This window comes from Cupressus sempervirens, chromosome 3, assembly GCF_028749045.1.
Source record: "Cupressus sempervirens isolate cs-2001-9-10 chromosome 3, ASM2874904v1, whole genome shotgun sequence".
NCBI lineage: Eukaryota > Viridiplantae > Streptophyta > Pinopsida > Cupressales > Cupressaceae > Cupressus > Cupressus sempervirens.
Genome location: NC_143120.1, coordinates 106,324,643 through 106,336,800, shown reverse-complemented (window position 1 = coordinate 106,336,800; position 12,158 = coordinate 106,324,643). Strand labels below are relative to the sequence as shown.

Here is a 12,158-nt window from a genome sequence, read left to right as displayed (position 1 = left end):
GGCTCCTCCTCTTGTTAAGAAAAAAACTTCACATCATCTTCATGCCACTCATGAACCATCTCCTTGGGAGCTACTGATATGGTGTGAGTCTCCTCATGTTGCTGCTGAAGAACATGCTCTTCATATACAAGAGATGATAACTCAACATCTATGGAAGAGAAAATAGAATCAAACTCATCCAAGGGATCATCTTCATCATTGATCTCCTCCATTATAGCTATAATAACATGCATAGGTTGAGGGGAAACCTCATGCATATTAGCATGTTCCTCCTCAATGATAGAGCTATCCTTGGGATCCTCTTCTCCATCCTCCACATCATGGAGGACTGTCTATTGCAGAAAATGGTTCACATCTTGCTCAACTTGCAGCTGGTCCTCTTTTTTTTTTAAAGACTCAAAAGCCATGTCTTATTCCTCAAAGGTAGGAACAATCTTTTCTTCTTCTTCTTCTTCCTCAACAAAGGAGGGAAGAGCTTTAGGTTAGAGGATTGAGTCCTCTTCCTTCTTCTCATCCACTACTTCCTTTTCCTCCTCAACAAACTGCAACTCCTCCCATGGTAGCTTTGTGGGCTTGTTCTCACTCTCCCAAAACTCCTTATTTGGGCTATCAAGAGTCCATAAAACTAGTCCACCCTCAAAGAGTGAAATGATAGTAGGTATGGAAGGCTCATGACCCAACCAATTTTCTTGCATAGGGGGTGGAGAAGTTATAGCAGTAGGCTCTTGTAATGGAGGGGGCTTCTTAAAGCTTGGGATGACATATTTCAAAGAAGTTTTCCTCTACTTCCTTGGTTTGAAAATGAGCTAATTGGAGCCTCATTTCCTCCTCTCTTGCTAGAACAACTTGCTTTACAAGGTTCTCCTCAAAATTTCTATGTTTCTCCCTCTCTTGTTGTTGTTGTTGGAGATAGGCCTGGTATTCCATATCCTCCTATTGCCTCTCAAGATCTTGTTGCCTTGCAACCTCATCAAGCTGCCTATCACAGGCTAGCAACTGCTCAACATTTTCATGAAACCTCTAATCAATTTTCTTTTGGAAGTCCAACAACATATCTTTAAGCTCATTATATGAGGATGTTCGGACTAGTGGGGAAGAGGTTGGTGGAGAGTAAAATTTTTGAGCATACTGGCTATAACTAGCTCGAGGCTAAGATTGAAAATGGCAATATGGGGGTTGAGAACTAAAATTTTCATGATATGGGGGGGAATAATAGTCATTTCTCTGAAATAAGTCCATGATTAGAGCTTCATAAAAGCTACAATTTCATAGAAATATTTGAAAATCACAAAAGATCAAGAGTGGTCTTTACATACTAACATTGTTTCATCTTGAAACCAATAGATGTGCACTAGAATCGCCATGGTGTTTGATTGAATGCCTTCAAAGGTTGATTTCACAGAGAATAACACCCAAATTCTCAATGCATGAAGATTGGATTGGATTCCAGTGGACTTATGCAGCTGAAATTGTTTGTCCCATTGGGCATGCCAAAAATTGTTGACAGAAAAGCTTGCACCCTTGCCTGAGGGAATGCATCTGAGGTAGCCTTGTGTAACATAGAGATGATCTCTAAGTGTGGGACTTGCGCTTTGATGTCAAATATCTAGAGAAGGTTGGTTTCCTTTGCTATCAGGATGCACCTAACTACCACTTTGAAGGAAAAAGGGAGAAAGATACTGAAATTAAAATGCAAAAAGGGAAAGGGGGTGATGCATCGAGATAGATATATTGGTTACAACTCTGCCTATAACTATAAAAAACATGAATAAATCACCTAAATACACAGATCTTGGCTCAAATATACTCTTAAAAAATTCGCATAAAGGTAAAACTAATGAAATGTTGCAAGGAAACAAATTCACATAACAACATTCAACAACATGGCTACAAATGATATGCGAACATGAAAGAATAAACAAGGAAATAATCCATACAAGGCATAAAATGCACAATATATTAGACTAGCAAGATGAGGTAGAAGTTAAGTTTTCTATTCATGAAAGGAAAAAATTGCAGAGCATAATGTTGCTGCAAAAATACAAATGGAGAAGAACCTGGAAAAAATATTCACAACTTGCCTTTATAGATTAGGCATAACTCAAATTTAACTATGAATTTTAAACCCCAACCGAGGTGGAGTCAAGTTGCAAAGAGAAGCAATAAATGAATATCGGATCTAAATTTATCATGAGATACAATCTGCTATAGAAGTGATAGGAAGGGCAAAAAAAAAATCCATCCAGTCATAAGAAATCAAATCCCATGAGATTTGATCATTACAATCATTAATGAGGCATGGAGATGCATAGATGTCGAGCAAACAAGGCCAAAGAATGTCATTCAACATTTAAGAATAGTCCTTGCAACGTGTCATGGCCACAACAAATAAATTTTCTTTATTGTCAAAAAATGCGGGATGGCATAACATACAAGTTAACCTGCCACAAAAATATAGAGTTGATTCACATGGAATAAATTTGATTTTCCCCCAAAGATATGAACCGTTGATGTAAATCTTCATTTGAATATTGATGACCTAGATGCTGCAAAAATCTCCTCAGCAAGCGAATAAAACCCAACCGTAGATGCACATCTTCCTTTATAACTACGAACAACTAAGATGCACTCAAAATACCCACAAGATGCTTCACAATCTAACAACCATTGTATCTTCACAAGAGACCCAAGCAATGATGAGAAAATACAGCCACTATCCAATTAGAAGCACCCTAGCAATAGAAGGATCCACCACATGAAAGAAATCAATTGGTCAGCACATTTGATGAATGTTGAAGAGATAACAACGACTTCAAAATTTTGGAAAGAGCAGAAAGGTCATTCTCCAAAATGGCAAAATTGGTTGACACGAAATGTTAACCTCAACAAAAAATGTAAGTTAACCTGCAACTCGGCACATGAACAAGCTTCAAACTAGCTTGGCACATGAAGGAAATGAACTAGCTTGGTACATGAAGAAATTGTGTTAACATGAGATGTTAAATTGATCAAAAAGCGTGTTAACCCACATTAAGGAATCCAACCCATTGAAAATATCATAGATCAATTATCAATGATGGGCTGAATGAGGGCCAAAATGGTCAACAATGCCTATGGAATTTGTATTGTACAATGATATTAAATATTTATGGTACTTGGGAAGTCCAAATAAGTTGAATCAAAGACACATGAAATGGGTTGAGTATATGCAAAACTTTTCTTTTGTGTTGAAACATAGGGGTGGATAGTAAAATCAGGAAGCAAATACTTTGAGAAGAAGAAGAACTTTATTGATAGAGATGAGGGTTGAAGTACTTTGGTTTTATGATCTAAAGAACTTGTATGAAATTGATCCTAATTTTGCATAACCTTAGAAAGATTGTAAGAATCACATAAAACATGATCAGAGAGAATGGGTTGATTATTTCATTCAGGAAGACATATTGCTTAAATGAGCTCAATTGTGTATACCAAAATGATCTATGAGAGAAAACATCATTAAGGAGAAACATAATGGTGGACTTGTAGGACATTTTGGGATTGATAAGATGATAAAATTAATTTTTGAGAGATACTTTTGCCTATAGATGTATAAGAATGTTCAAAAGATGGTAAAAAGTTGCAAATCTTATCAAGTAGCTAAAGGGACTAGTCAGAATGTGGGCTTGTACACACCTTTTCCTATTCCTAGTAAACCTTGGGAGATATCAATATGAATTTTTTTCTTAGATTACCTAGAAATTAGAGAGGCAATGATTCTATCTTTGTGGTAGTTGATAGATTTTCTAAAATGGCACATTTAATAGCTTGTAAGAAGACATTAGATGCAATACATATAACAGATCTATTTTTCAGAGAGATTGTGAGATTACATGGATTACCAAAGACTATTATTTCTAACATAGATACTGAGTTTACTAGCTACTTTTGCAGGACACTTTGGAAGAAGTTGAATATTGAGCTTAAGTTTAGTTCTACATTTCATCCACAAATAGATGGACAAACTGAAATTGTGAATAGAAGTTTGGGTAACTTGTTAAGATGTTAGATTGGAGACAAGCCTACTCATTGGGACTTAATTTTGGCACAAGCAGAGGTTGCGTATAAAAATTTGGTGAACAAAAGTACTAAGAAGACTTCTTTTGAGATTGTAAATGGTATGCATCCTAGATGTACTATAGAATTGTGGAACTTGAATACTAAAGTAAATAATAGTGTTGAAGTAGAGGAATTTATGGACTTTATAAAAAAATTGCATGAAGAAGTAAAGAGTAAGTTGAATGATAATAATCAAGGATATAAATAAAGATCAGATAAGAAGAAAGGACATAAAACTTTTGAGGTTGGAGATGAAGTAATGGTACACCTAAAGAAGAACAAATTTCCAGTTGGGACATACAACAAGATGAAGATGAAGAAATTTGAACCTTGTTAAATCTTGAGGAAATGTGATAGTGGAAATGCTTATAAAGTTGAATTTTTCGAAGACATGGATATTTCATAGGTATTTTCAACATTTTAAACATCTATGAATATTTTGAAATTGATGAAGAGGCGATTGATCATCCTAATTATCCCAGGAAGAAGATAGAGAGAATTGAAAGAATCTTGGATACAAGAGTAAGTAAGAGCATTAGAGGAAAAGACTACAAGTCAAGTATCTAGTTCAATGGCAAAATAAACCAATTGAAGATAGTTCTTGGATGTTTCAAGCTCAATCGGATGTTTATGATTCTCCTTAGAACACCTAGGCTTCTTGATGTGGATATCAGTCCTTATTTACCCCATGTGCTTGATGTAGGAGCATCTTGGGTCCTTGGCAATCTTGCACCACAAAAATATTTCTAGATTTTTGTTCTAGTCCGCTATTTATGGGAGAACCCTTGTTGTTTGTGTTATTTCTTTTTGCGTCGTTGGTTACCTCACGTAGATCACTCCTCTTTGTTCGCACAACTACATTTCATCTCCCTAAGGAGATATACTTCTCTTTGCTCAAGGCATGTTCATTTCTTGGCATATCGAGTAATGTATGATTATTTGCTTCTATAAGTTTCATGTGATGTCAAGGCTTTTGTGGCCTTGAGGAAATCTTTTTAGATCATGTGAGGGCCTATCTTTGTTCTTGTAGATTTTAGTTTAGTTATTTGAGTAGTCGCTAATTTACCCTTTGGGGTAGGACCTATATTTTGTAGTAATTGTATCTGTCAGGCTGACTTGTGGTCTTGCTGGCTATATATTTGAGATCTACGATTAGAATAAACAATAATCAAGAAGGTAGAAGAAAGTTAGAAAGATTGTGGCTCTGTAAGCCTAAGCTTCTAAGCTCGCTGATTGTAGTTCAGTTATTTATGGTTGTAACTAGGTAGGCCTTATGCCTAACACATTGTAAGGATATTATTTGCATCAGATTCAATATAAGTTGTTGTTATTCCATATTTATGTGGCTTTCATTTGTATACTCTAGTAGGGTAGTTGGTGAATGCTCCCTTGGTCCATTTACCCTCCTACATTACGTCAGTATATATACACATGAATATATCTATGTCTATGCATATATTGTATATATCTATATATACACATATATAAACAATAAAATTATATTATATCTCAAAATAATCCTAAACAGTCTAACTACAATATAAAAATAAAATAATAATATTATATAAATATTTAAAGATGATTTTTCTTTTTTTTTGAAGAGCTCAATCACAAAAAAATAGAAACCTCAAATATTTTATCGGTGAAGAACTGAACTGTTGAAGCTTAAGAGAGAGCCATTCCATAACTTGCAACACAAGTAAAATGAAACTGAAAAACATGGAGAGGGGATTTAAAACGTTGGGCATTATGAGTTAGCGTGAGCAGATGAGCACTTACAACTACGTGAGTGTCACATGCAAGTGGAGCCCACGAGGATAAACCTAAGCTCATATTGCCTACACGCTTCTTCCAACCAACCGCAAAACTTAACGTCACCTGCCTCGTAACGGAACGGGAATTCGGTAGACCCCACAAACATTCAATTCACTGGCCCCGCCCTACACGAGGCCACACTACTGTCCTTTTCCTCCCTTAACGTCGTAACTTTTAGCGGAGCGCGTCGTCTATTTAGCGGGAAAAGCGAAAACTGCTAAATATAGCGAGACAGCTAAAGTGGAGGAGGACCCATTTGGCGACGTTGCCATTCGCTGCCTAAGGGCCCGCCAATCAAGGGTCAAATTAGGTGTTTTTCACATATTTATGGTTATTCGTTTTAGAGTTGGGGTCGCCGGAATAGGTGCATTGGGATTCGAAACTCTGACCTCGGTGCAAAAAATTGATTTGCACGGATTCGAAACCGGGACCTCCGCGCCAGCTCGCAACTGTTTCAATGGAAGCAGGGAGCTTCTTTATATGCGATGGTGAAAGAGAATTATGATGTGCAGAGAGAGAGAGATAGACAGTGAGTATGTGTTTGGATTGGAGTTGAGATTCTCAGTGAATATGTCCTTCGATTTCGATTTCGGGCTTCGTGATGGAGTCGGGCAATTGCAGCAGTTGCAGCAACTGCAAAGAATCATGCCTCCTCTGTTCTCTCCATGTATATTTTCTTGTGGCTTTCTAAGGATTCATACTCTGAATCTGGAACTTTTTTCCCCGCTTTCTTCTTCGTGTTCTTCTTTTTTAAAATTAAGCTTTACCTACTAGTTTTTTTTACTCTGGTTTTACAGTGGATGGATTGCAGAAGAGGTCTTCCCTACCGGCTCTGTCTGCCGATGCATTTTATGGTAGGGGTTTGAGTTTATATGACAATAGCTTGTATGAAGAAAGCAGCAGCTTGTGTAATGAGAATGAGGAGGAGGGCAGCGGAGGACATGTGGAGAAGAAGAGGCGGCTGAGCGTGGAGCAGGTAAGATCACTGGAGATGAACTTTCAAGTGGAGAGCAAATTGGATCCAGAAAGAAAGATGCAGCTGGCTGCCGAATTAGGGCTTCAGCCCAGGCAAGTGGCCGTTTGGTTTCAAAATAAGAGAGCAAGGTGGAAGACAAAGCAACTGGAACAAGAGTATGAGCTGCTCAAGAAGCAATACAATGCTGTGATTTCTGAAAAGGAGAAGCTACTGGCAGAGGTAAAATGAAAGATATTAAACTGTGTTTCAGAAATTTACAATATCTTATTGTTTTAGTTCTATTAAAATATTATACTGAACAAAATTTTAAATATTTTTATAATTCTATTGTTTTTGTTTTTGAATAATTGTAAATTGTTATTCTTATTTATGATTTCTATAAATTGCTTCCTATGGCAGTGTAATTGGCTACCTTATTTATTTACCATGACGAATTTAAGCAAAGTCTGGGAAGGAAAAATAGGATTAAGAAGTATATATCTGATAAATATGGAGGATGGAACATGGCAGTGAAATTCCAGATTTAAGTCTAGTAAGGAGCTCTTTTAATAATTTACCAGAAATTTTCTGGTCTTCTCACTCATGTGCAATGGGCAGGGATGAACGCAACTTACAATCGTTTTTTAGTGAAGTTATTTAATTTCTAATTTGCAAATGTAAATTTAGAATTAAGCTAAATAAAGCTAAAATTTGAGAAAAAAATACTAGATAGAAATTCTTTCAGCTGAATTTTGATAGGAAATTGCTAAATGGAAATCCTTTCAGTTTGAACTCCTAATCAATATTATCGAGCAGATCAATTCAAGCACAGGTCTTAAAGACTAATTCTACTTTTGAAGTTATATTTAAGATGATTTGGAAAAACATGCAGTGTGTTTAAAATGAATCTATGATAGAAAAATCAAGTTATTTTCAGAAAGTTTGGCTTGAATGCACTTCGATCCATAAATTTGATCTCCTAGCTTCTATGTAGGCCTAGGAGAAACTTTCAATCTTACTCCGTTCTTGAAAGAAATCACAAATTCAAGGAGCTTAAGCTTAAAGAAGTTTCACTGGCCAATTTGAAACTGAATCTGTTTAAGAGAGGTTGATTTAAAGGAAAATAAAGATTTCAGTTGTTTTTCTTTCTGAAGCGTTGTAAATTTGATGCTCTTAAATTCGAATCACCTGTTATGAATTTATTTGCAGGTCGGAAGGCTGAAACAGGAGCTTAAAGGCGTAGGAAAACGCGAGGCAGAAGAGGAGGAGCAAGAAAATGATAAAGATCAGCCTGCAGCTACAGTTACCTCCTCCGATTGCTGCAATAGTGAAGACACGGCAATATTAATCAGGCTTCAAAGCAATAACAACATAGAAGAAGAAACACAGAAAATTGTTGCGAACGACAAAGCTCATGATGAAGGAACTGAACAGATCTTGAGTCCTTCCAGCTATTGCAGCCACGCAGATTCAAACCCTCGAGATATTAACAGCCAAGACAACAGAGATAAACTTCAAAGCCTACTCTATTCTCATAACTACTGCGATAATCTGTATTACCATGACTCTCCAATAATTTCGGAGGAGCACCACTGGCTTACTTTCTGTTCACACAATAAACCGTAAGCGGTGAGTTATAATTTATCAAATCGTTCACTGTTATCTATATATATCTATATATATGTATACGCGTACATATGGGCAATAGAATATCCAGATATACGAGTACGCATACACAGTGTATTGTATACACAAAATGTGGTGTGCATATGTGCTTTATAATAGTAGGGCATCCATTCCACTAGAGTGTGACTGATATGATGGTCAGACATTCCAAAATTAATTTGGTCATAAAAAAATATATCAAAGGGTTTTAAAGTGTGAGTTCAAAAAGTATTTAATCTATGTTTTTCCTTTCAGTTTGATATTAGTTAGTTTGAATTTGATTTCGAAATTGTTTCATAGATCATTAAAAACTAAAAACAACATTTACTATTTGGCTTATTCTAATATTTTAATAGAACTAAAATGCTAAAATATTGTAAATTTCTGAAATTAGTTTAATTTTCTTTCATTTTACCTTATTAGCGTCTTTCTAAAAGTTGCAAATTCTAGTTTGCAATTTTTTTCTACAATACTATGTGGCCAAATTCTGTCTCCGAGTCAAAGTCTGAACCTTTCATAAAAATAAATAAATATATAAATATAAAAATATAAATAAATAAATAAATAAATATATATATATATATATATATATATATATATATATATATATATATATATATATATATATATATATAGTAATCTTTAACCTTATTTTATGATAAACAAGTGTCAAACACTACTTCTCGATATAGTTATATAAATGTTATAGTATATAATTGAAATTGTTGATGCAACTATAAATTAATAAAATACAAAGAAAATATAAAGGTATATATATATATATATATATATATATATATATATATATATATAATGAAATAAAATAAATAAGTTATATAAATTTATATAAATTTATAGTTTATCAAAAAATTATATTTTTAAATTTTTTTAATATTAGATTTGGAGTAGATATTCTTGTAGATTTTATTAAAAGATAAAATAATTAATTTTTCATCCTATTTGTATTATTGAGTTAAATAAAAGAGTAATTCATTAAGTCATTTTCGACAAAATGAATTGAATCAATCATATAATTTATATAGTATTTAATATATATAATTAAATAAAAATTTGATTGAAAAAATATGTTTATATGATTGACTAAAACTAATTAGAATTTATGAATACAATAATATTTACCGTACAATATTTGCCTAAAATTGATGATCTCATTTCGTAACTATTAACCTCATACCGTACTGCAATAATCTTATAAATCATATTTCACATTTATTTAAAAAACTGACAATAATAACAAAATCTGAGCCAAATATAAATATAGATTACGCTTAAAAATGAGAAACGAATGATGGCTCTCAAGTGGTCTTCATTAGATCATAATGATAAACTCGAAATTTACATACGAACCAAAAGATTTTAAAGCACAATTCGCCACATAACTTTGCTAATAATAATAATGATTATTACTGTTCTTTTTAGTCAATTTTAGTTTTAATGTTTTGAAGCTTGGAATTCCAAAAGTAATGTTGGAAATAAGGCATTACAACCTGGTGTGGAAAACTATTATTAAAAAATGTCATGTGTAATGATTTATTTTTATGGTAGGAAAAAAATAGGTTATTAGTGTATTGATTTGTTTTTATGGCAGGGAAAAAATAGGTTCTTAGTGTTATATTTTGTACATGAAAAAGTTAAATTGTAACAGATTTTCACAATTCATGCTATTCTATGTACGCTTCTGGGTGCGATTGTATGTTATTTTAACAACATCAACGTTTCGGATCATACTCAATGATCCCTCATCAGGATGAGAGAGCTAAGAGAACATGTTCTCTTAGCTCTCTCATCCTGATGAGGGATCATTGAGTATGATCCGAAACGTTGATGCTCTCTTAGCTCTCTCATCCTGATGAAATATCATTGAGTATGATCCAAAACGTTGATGCTGTTAAAATAACACACGATCGCACCCAAAAGCATACATAGAATAGCATGAAAAAGTTGTTTTGAGTTATTACCTTAATTTAATTTTTATGTTGTTGGACAATCATTCAATAAATTCTTAGTAGATTCATTTGTTATCATTCAACATTATCAATCTATCAAAGCTTTTCATTCACAAATTTATTAAATTTGAATATTAACAAAAAATAATTCTTATACAATGGGCATTAAGTGTCCTATTCATTCTCACAAAAAATAAGTTATTAAGAAACATTAGTCAACAAATTTGACTAAAAATTATATACATAACAATATCATAATACATTGAAAAGGGTGAAGCTTTTTTATGTTAAAAAACTACAATATTCTTATTTATAGTTAGTAAGGTAGAATTTTTTATATTAAAAAAGATTGTTGTATGATTATTAAATTATGTTATTATTATTTATCGTGTGATAGAAAACCTCTTCTTGTATTGTTAGGTCACCCCCGCCCCCCTTATTTGACTGCTTTTAGTATGCTTCAAATTATCCAACATTATAAGAGGGTTCCTTTTCCAATTCCATCACACACACACTATGCTAGTATTACCCACATATGTCATTCTTCGATAATGTGAATGGATTGTTTCTTTATTTACACTCCTTTTAGCCCTTCTAATGTTTTGACATTTCAACATTTTAAAATAAAAAACATAGAAAAAGAAGAAGAAGAATGAGTAAAGTCAAATTTTTTTTTTGGATTACTCGAAGTCTAAGTATAGAATGTAACTTCAATCCTTGGCAGACGTTTGTGATATTGTGATGGTACCTACGTTGGTGTCTATTTTCGCTGATTATCGGCTCTTTGTTTTATACCTATTCTGACCTTCTTTGTCTTATGTGATAGTTTTTGTCAAATGCACATGGTAATACCTAATTTTATTTGAAATCGGACAAGATAGATGCCTTCCATGCTGGTTAGAATTAACAAGGGACAATTTTTCGGTTGTCAATTTGTTTACAAATACCCTAGATTTATGGGTCCATAGTTCTCAAATGATTATGAACTCTTTTTTATTAGATATTACATAAAGATGCCGCCAATAAAATATTATACAAAATTGGAAGTCCAACAAAACAAATAAGATACAACTGAAAAAGAATCAGCCCAAAACCAATACTATTGGGTAAAATAACTACATTAACATCTTTTCTCAAATCATGAGCATGGGGATAAAGTCACCCTAGTACGGCCCTACTTAATGGAAATAAAAGATTAGCATTCTTGGGTTTGATTTAGATAAAGAAAATCTTCCTTTAAAGAATATTTGGATGACTCAATTCACCTTTTAGAGGCAGAGAGAAACTACTTTACAAATGTGAAAAATATGGTGTGGGTCAAAAGTATGGTGTAGGTCGGTTGGGTGAAGGTTCATTTGCTATCTCTAATATTGTTAGGGAGAATATAACTAAAAGGAATTGAGACAATTAGAGGGAGAAATATTATTTAGATGAATATTTAAGTAAATTATGGGAGATATTTGAATTTATTTCTAATTTTGTTGACGATATGGGATGATAAATTGAAGTAGCTAACATTAATAAGAGATGATTAGTTGCACTAACTTTTATCTTTATTTGGGTCTTGACCTTGCACATTGAAATAAGAAGATGGGGATATAAATAGTGAAGGTTGAAATTAAAACATTAGATTATAATGTGGGTTCATTCTATAGTAA

The 12,158-nt window shown here is 33.4% G+C and overlaps 1 pseudogene across 1 annotated transcript; it reads left to right on the top strand.

Annotated features, from left to right (window-relative positions):
* Window positions 1–6,269: 6,269 nt before the first annotated feature.
* Window positions 6,270–8,746, top strand: LOC149565001 (uncharacterized; annotated as a pseudogene). The gene is made up of 3 exons (XR_016361987.1): window positions 6,270–6,580; window positions 6,711–7,108; window positions 8,078–8,746. The product of XR_016361987.1 is annotated as an uncharacterized LOC149565001 (transcript).
* Window positions 8,747–12,158: the final 3,412 nt, after the last annotated feature.